The sequence below is a fragment of the Hevea brasiliensis genome, chromosome 7, assembly GCF_030052815.1.
Source record: "Hevea brasiliensis isolate MT/VB/25A 57/8 chromosome 7, ASM3005281v1, whole genome shotgun sequence".
Lineage (NCBI taxonomy): Eukaryota > Viridiplantae > Streptophyta > Magnoliopsida > Malpighiales > Euphorbiaceae > Hevea > Hevea brasiliensis.
The window spans coordinates 16,902,754-16,911,095 of NC_079499.1; positions in this window are offsets into that span (position 1 = coordinate 16,902,754).

An 8,342-nucleotide genomic window follows, 5' to 3' on the forward strand; every position below is an offset into this window, starting at 1 on the left:
TTAATTTTGATTTCTTAAACAAAAATAATTATTTTCTTCTTCTAATTAATTTATATCAAATATAAATTAATTAATTAATCTCTATTAATTAATTTCTCATCAATTAAATTCATATTTAAACACTTTTATTATAAATTTAATTTATACTACCGATCCACTAATGTTGATTTGGTTTCAAGTGATGCTAGGGACTTTGCAATTTTATTTCATACCATATCTATTTAATTAATAAATTATACTCTTTAATTAATTAATTAAATCATATTTAAATAGGTGATAACTTGTGTATGTGTGTGACTTACTAGGCTCATCACTAATTGGCAATGAGACATGATATCAACTCTTAATATCATCAGAACTCTTTCTTACCATAAATGATTTCTCTAAATCATTTTATGAATCTCATAGACCATGGTTAACACCTAGCATAGCATGCCATGGCCACCCAATTAGTAATAAGGTTTACCTTAAATGAACCTATAATCATATATTATCATGCACTAGAATCTCTCTCATTACAAAATCCCAACTCAAGCCGAGTCATGGTTTATGTCAAACTCCATTTGCTATGAATATTATGTTCTCTTTTAATTCCAGTTCTTGATTAAAAGAATTTTCTCATCGAAACTCTTTTACGAATAAATCTATCTGTCTGGCCAGAACTTGAAACATCAAGAACAATTAAATGAACATAGGATTTTATCTCTATTTACTTAGAGAACAGATTCCTTCTTGATCAACACCTACCTCCATATATAACTAGAGGAGCCAACACATGCCCATATACCCATACATAGTACAAGTATGAAAGCAGTATCAAACTCAAACTACCTATATACAAGATAACTGTGCTATCTCAGGTCTAAAGATTATATGCACTGATATGATTTATGACAAAACATTGACAAGAGTAAACTCCATGTGCTTGTCATAAGTGTCACTGGTTCGGCCTACTTATCATTTATAAGTGCCTATCATGTTTGTTATATGGCATGAGACTCACCATTCCATCTTATTTATATCTCATATAAATAACTTGGGAACAAACATGAATACAATCTTTCTGGATAAGTCATGTCCTTATTATGAAGTATCCTCGATTGTGAACCTATTTATGATACTTTGTGCTAGAAATATTGTCACTCATATTCTTAACAACTTAAGAATAATATTTCTAACAAAATATCAATGGACCTTTTCTATTACACATAAATATATTATGTAAACGGAAAAGTGGAAATGCCTTTTATTATTAAAAATATGTACAAGATACATACTAAATGATATGCTCTAGGGCATACTACTAACACTAATCTTATGGCAAAAATTTTAACTGATTTAAATAGCGCATTAAATAACAAGATTGCAGAAAGATAAATATAAGGGAAAGATAGAAACATGGGGAATGAAGTGTGATTTTATTACGGTTTAATATAAACAAAGAAGAAGTTTCATAGAAGAAGGGTACAAAGGATAGATCTCACATATTCCCTGTGGCTGATTTTGAAATCCCTTAACTGCCATTATTTCGAGTTCTCTGAAGCCTTATGCCGTGACAGTTTCCTCTTCATCCTGGTTTCATGCCCCCCATTCCTTATTTCTCCCTTTTTGTTCTCGGGATGCCCTTTCGGGTTTTCACCCCTAGGTTTTTTTTTTTTTTTTTTTTTTTTTTTTTAGGAGAACTTACTTTTTCAGGATGCCCTTTCGGGTTTTCATCCTTCACTCATTTTGCAGAAGGCGCCCTCTCGGGTTTTCACCCTCTTTCACACATTTTGCTAGGAGTGCCCTTTCGGGTTTTCGCTCCTACCCCTTTTTTTTTTTTTTTAGGCATAGTATTTCCTGACGGTGTCAGCATTCACAGGTCTCGGAAACTCTTCACCGTCCATGTGGGTCAAGATCAAGGCTCCTCCAGAAAATGCCTTTTTAACCACATAGGGTCCCTCGTAGGTTGGTGACCATTTGCCCCGGGGATCGTTTTGATTTGGCAGCACTTTCTTCAGAACTAGGTCCCCGGGTTGGAATTCGCGTGGGCGAATGCTTTTATCAAATGCTCTAGCCATCCTCATCTGGTATAACTGCCCATGACATGCTGCTGCTAACCTTTTCTCATCTAGCAAGTTTAACTGATCCAACCTTGACTGGATCCATTCTGACTCATCAATCCCTGATTCCTTCAGAATCCTTAGGGAAGGGATTTCAACTTCAATAGGTGATACCGCTTCCATCTCGAAAACCAGTGAGTATGGAGTTGCCCCGGTTGAGGTTCTTACAGAAGTCCGGTATGCGTGGAGAGCGTAAGGAAGCATATCATGCCAATCCCTATACGTGACCGTCATTTTCCGGATTATCCTCTTGAGGTTTTTGTTTGCAGCTTCCACCACTCCATTCATCTGGGGACGGTATGGGGAGGAATTGAGGTGTCGGATTTTGTATTGATCACACAATTTCTGAATCCTCGGACCATTCAGATTCTTAGCGTTATCAGTGACGATTTCATTAGGGAGGCCATGCCGGCAGATAATATTGCTTTTGAGAAATCTGAGAAACGTATTTTGTGTGATGTGCGCATAGGATGTCGCCTCGACCCACTTGGAGAAATAGTCGATGGCCACAAGGATGAATCTGTACCCATTGGATGCCTTGGGATTGATGGGACCAATCACATCGATGCCCCACATTGCGAAAGGCCATGGTGAGACGAGGTTGAACAACTTGTGAGGTGGCACATTTATCGGATCGGCATAGATTTGACACTTATGGCATTTTCAGAAATACTCAATGCAATCCTTTTCCATTGTAGTCCAAAAATATCCCCGTCGCATGATCTGCTTAGCCATCATGTGCCCATTGGCATGGGTTGCACAATTTCCCTCATGAGTCTCAAAAAGGATTTTCTTCGCCTCTTTTGCATCCACACATCTCAACAGTTCACCGTTGGACCCTCTCTTGTATAGGGTTTCACCACTGGGGAAGTATCCCAATGCTAATCTTCGAAGCATCCTCTTTTCGTTTCGGTTTGCCCCTGAGGGGAATTCTCTGGTTCTGCAGTAGACCAGGATGTCATGATACCAAGGTTTACCATCGGGTTCTTCCTCAATCATGAAGCAATAAGCTGGCTCATTCCTTGCCTTAATCTTCAACATCTGAGCCATCTGCCCTTCTTCAATTTGAGCCATAACGGCTAGAGTAGCTAAAGCATCAGCAAATTGATTCTTGTCTCTACTAAGGTGAGTGAAAGAGATCTCTTCGAATTTTTTAATCAGCTCCAGTAAGTACTTCTGATATGGAATTAGCTTGGGATCCTTGGTTTGCCATTCTCCCTTGACTTGGTATATAATCAGGGCTGAGTCTCTATATACTTCCAACTTCCTGATCTTCATTTTGATTGCAGCCTGTAGACCCCTCACACAAGCTTCATATTCTGCGACATTGTTGGTGCAGTCAAATCTCAACTTAATGGCTATCGGGAAGTGCTTTCCATCCGGGGATATCAATACAGCTCCAATTCCATTCCCGGACAAATTGGCGACTCGTCAAATACATTTCCCATACATCGGCTGGCCCCTCTTCTTCGCAGTCTACTTCATTAATATGCTCATCCGGGAACTCAAAATCCAGAGGTTCATAATCCTGGATAGGATTTTCTGCTAGGAGGTCAGCGATCACGCTACCTTTCACTGCCTTCCGGGTCATATAGACTATGTCATATTGGGAGAGTATGACCTGCCATTTGGCTATCCTACCTGGCATGAATGGGTTTTCGAATACATATTTGATAGGATCCATCCTGGAGATGAGCCATGTCTTGTGATTCAGCATGTAGTGCTTGAGGCGATTCGCTGTCCAGGCTAATGCGCAGCAAGTCTTTTCTAAGAAAGAGTATCTTGACTCACAATCATTGAACTTTTTGCTCAGGTAATAAATAGCCCTCTCCTTTCGGCCGGTATCATCATGTTGTCGCAAAATGCACCCCATCGAGTTCTGTTGGACCGCCATATACAGGATAAGAGGCCTTCCTGCCACGGGTGGAACCAATACTGGTGGGTTGGTCAAGTATTGCTTAATTTTCTCAAAAGTCTCCTGGCAAATTGAATCCCACTGGGTGGAATTATTTTTTCGGAGTAGTCTGAAAATAGGCTCAGCTTTGGCAGTGAGATTAGAAATAAATCTCGAAATGTAGTTCAACTTTCCCAGGAAACTGCGCACCTCCCTTTCTGTTTTTGAGGATGGCATTTCTTGAATAGCTCGAATCTTGTCTGGATCAACCTCTATTCCCCTCTCGTTTACTATGAATCCCAACAACTTTCCCGATCTAGCTCCGAATATGCATTTGGCAGGGTTCAGTTTCAACTGGTATTTTCTAAGCCTTTCGAATACCCTCCTCATCACCTGTACGTGGCTTTCTTTTCCTCTGGATTTAATGATCATGTCATCCACATACACTTCCACCTCTTTATGCATCATATCGTGGAATAATATGACCATTGCGCGCTGGTAGGTAGCACCAGCATTCTTCAACCCGAAAGGCATGACCCGATAGCAAAACACTCCCTATTGAGTGATGAAAGTAGTCTTATCCTTGTCTTCCTCGTCCATCGGGATCTGATTGTACCCTGATGCCCCATCAATACATGAACACCTGCCTAATCCTGCAGCATTGTCAACTAACACATCAATGTGGGGGAGAGGAAAATCGTCTTTCAAGCTTGCTTTATTAAGATCCCTGTAGTCAACGCACACCCTAACTCTCCCGTCCTTCTTCATTACCAGGACGACGTTAGCCACCCATTGGGGGTATTTGACCACTTCCAGGAACCCAGCGTCATACTGTTTCTTGACTTCATCCCGAACTTTGAGTAGTGTGTTGGGGTTCATTCTTCTTAACTTCTGCTTTACCGGAATTGTCCCCGGAATTAGGGGAATTTTGTGTGTCACTATCTGAGGGTCCAAACCCACCATATCATCATAGCTCCAGGAAAATACGTCGAGGAATTCTTTAAGCAGACTGATCATATCTCCCAATTCTTCACTCTCTACTACCTTAAGTTCCCTTTTTACTTCTTCTGTGCCTAAATTTATGGTGTGCGTTTCGTCTCCATAAGGCACTAGGGAGGGTTCATCTTTTTCATTGCTTTCTTCTGTAAGGTCTTCCTCAGAATCACTTGAAGTAATGGCAGTTATGGGGATTTCAAAATTAACCAGAGGAATTTCTGAGTCTATTGGATTATTAGGTGTTAATTGATGAATGGTCCTGAATGAATAAAAATGGAACATATTATAAGGATGAAATTCAAAAGGAAAGAATTGGATTTAAAATGCGCTATTAATTCATTAATATTTATGCCATAAGAAAAAGGTCCATTTACAGTATTACACTTGTCACCATGGACAAAATGATCAAGTGTAGATAACCAAAGGTACATTACTCAAATTGAGTGTGGGATGTCCTCTGCCGTCAGCTTGTCCAGTTCTTGCCCTCACCATCGGTGAGACTAGAGCTTCATATAAGGGATCGGTAGATGACTTGATGGATGGTTCATCAGTGATTCTTCCACCTCCGCCGGATTTTCAATGACCGGTTTAGTGAAGACTTCGTGATTCTGGACTACTTTCATCTTTCCCATTTTCTGATCGAATCTCTGATCCCGAAGTGTTTTCCTCATCCAGAATCGTCCATCCATAAGGGCATCTTCCTCATAACCCAAACCACAGCGACCTATCTTCTGAATAGCCGGTATAGGTTCAACGATCCCTTGCAATGCGGTGCCCAAGCCTTTGCCCTCCTGATATCCATTCTTTGACATCACTTTGGCCACCATAGCCATAGCCTTATCATTTTCGGTGTCTTGTAACTCAAGGGCCTGGAAAGAACTTTCCAACGACTCCTCAGCCGCTTCCACATAAGGGAGTGATTGTGGCTTGGTGACTAGCAAGGCCTCCTCTCCTTTCACTGTGATGATTTTGCCGTCCATAATATATTTGATCTTTTGGTGCAAAGTTGAAGGAACGGCGTTCGCAGAATGGATCCAAGGCCTCCCCAACAACATAGTGTAAGCCGGCTCAATGTTCATCACCTGAAACGTGACATTGAAAGTACATGCACCGACTTGGATTGGCAAGTCAATGTCTCCCAGCACTTCTCTCCTTGTACCGTCGAAGGCTCTCACCACCATAGCACTCTGACGTATATCAGATTGGTCAACCGGCAGCCTGGCCAAGGTGGTATTAGGCAGTACATTAAGAGCTGACCCGTTATCAATAAGTACCTTGGCTACTATACAACCCTTACACTTCACTGTTACATGCAGAGCTTTAGTGTGCCTTAAACCCGCAGGGTCTATCTCGTCCTCCGAGAAAGTAACAAAACTGGATGCCTGGATTTGTCCCACTATCTTCTCAAACTGCCTTGAGTAATGTCTGGGGTTTACAAAGGCCCGATCCAGATTCTCTGCAAGGCTTGGCGGTGCACTTCAGAACTCAAGATCAGCGATAACAGTGAAATTCGGGCAGGTGTCTTTCTCAACTGCTCCACCACATCATACTCGCTCTGTTTCATTATTTGGAGCAGCAGTTCCTCCTCTGCTTTATGCTCAGCAGGCTCTACTTCCTCTGTCTTCTCAACATCCTCTTCTGCATTCTTCAATGACTCTCCCATCTTTACTTTCCCTTTTCTCTTTTCTTTTTCTTCGTTCACGTAACACCTCCCACTTCGAGTTATGAACTCAACTTCTTGCTCATGCGAGGAGGATTTTGTGGTAGTGACAGGTTGAGGATTATCCTGGGGAGTAGCACTGGTGGTAGGTCCGGCATAAGTCATCTGAAAGTGTTCATGAGGAGTGAAACATGGCTTAGGAGGTGCCGGGGGTGAAGCAAGGCTAGGAGCCGGTGTACTGCTTGACGCTCCTTGGGTGAAGACTTGGAAATTGTAGTTCCAAGGTATGGCATGGGTGTTGGTAATAGGGAGCTGAGATGGGGCTCGGATAACCGTTACTGGCGGCGAGGCTACTGGGGGTGAGAAGGTGATTCTGGGTTTAGAGGTAGAAGCATTCTGGCTGTATCTAGTGGTGTTCACTCCCTCCTCCATCTTCGACCTTGTCTGGCATCTCAGAACCTTGAGAGACAACAAGTTCTGAACTTTTTGCCTGAATCCCTCACAGCCCCGCAGCTCATGATCAGCTGCCTCTCCATGATAAGGACACCCCGTACCTTCTTCTAATCCCGTTACCTAAGGGCAAAGGTAGCCTTCCCTCATTGCCACAGCAAAAATTTCTTTAAAGTAAGGAACCAGCTTGTCTACTTCCGGTGTTGATCCTTCTCCATCAGATTCTATCATATTTACACCACTGCCCGCATTATGGTTAGGCAGTGGGTTTGAGGTAACATTGGGGAGGGAACCATTTCCCTCAATTTTCAGCCACCCATTTCGGATTAAAGCGTGCACTCTTCCCCTGAGTGCACCGCAGTTGTCAGTTGAATGCCCTTGTGCCCCTCCATGGTACTCACAACGGGCAGTGGCATCATACCACCTGGGGTATGGCGGCTGGATCGGGTCTAGGGGAACTGGTACAATTTGGTTTATACCGACAAGGTATCGGTATATTTCACTGAGAGGGAGGGGAAGAGGTGGATCAGGGTTTCTTGGGGGTCTTGGGTTGTTTTGTGGTGGTCTTGGTTGAGCAGGAGGAGGAGGTGGTCTTGGTTGGTAATTTGTAGGTGGGGGATATTGTGGGCGCGAGAGTGGATAATGAGGTGGAATGTTTGCGACTGTTTGGCCATGAGGGAGAGGATATGGCCGATAATTGTTTTGAGGGAATGGGGAATAATTGTTTTGACGGTTGACAGAATGCACATCACCCTCCTTCTTCTTGCCAAAGCTGGCAGTCTTTTTCGCAGGTTCTCAGCCAACTCCTGCAACCGTCCCATTCTTAGATTGGCCTCTATTCTTTCACCGGCCTGTATGATGTTAGAGAAGCTGTTGGAAGTGTTCCCAATCATCAAATTGAAATAGGGGGCTTTCAAAGTCTCAATGAACAAAGAGCACAGCTCATTATCAGTCACCGGAGGGTGTACTTCTGCCGCCTTTTCTCTCTATCTCTGGGCATATTCCTTAAAGCTTTCCCAGTCCCTTTGCACCAGGTTTTGAAGATCCCTCCTTGTGGGGGCCACATCGCAGTTAAATTTGTACTGCTTTAAGAAGGCATCAGCTAAATCCTTCCAGGAGCGCAGTTTGCTCCTGTCCAACTGAATACACCACCTCAAAGCTGCCCCGGAGAGGCTCTCATGAAAGAAGTGGACCAGCAGTCTGTCATCCTCTGTCAGAGCAGACATCTTGGCGATATAGG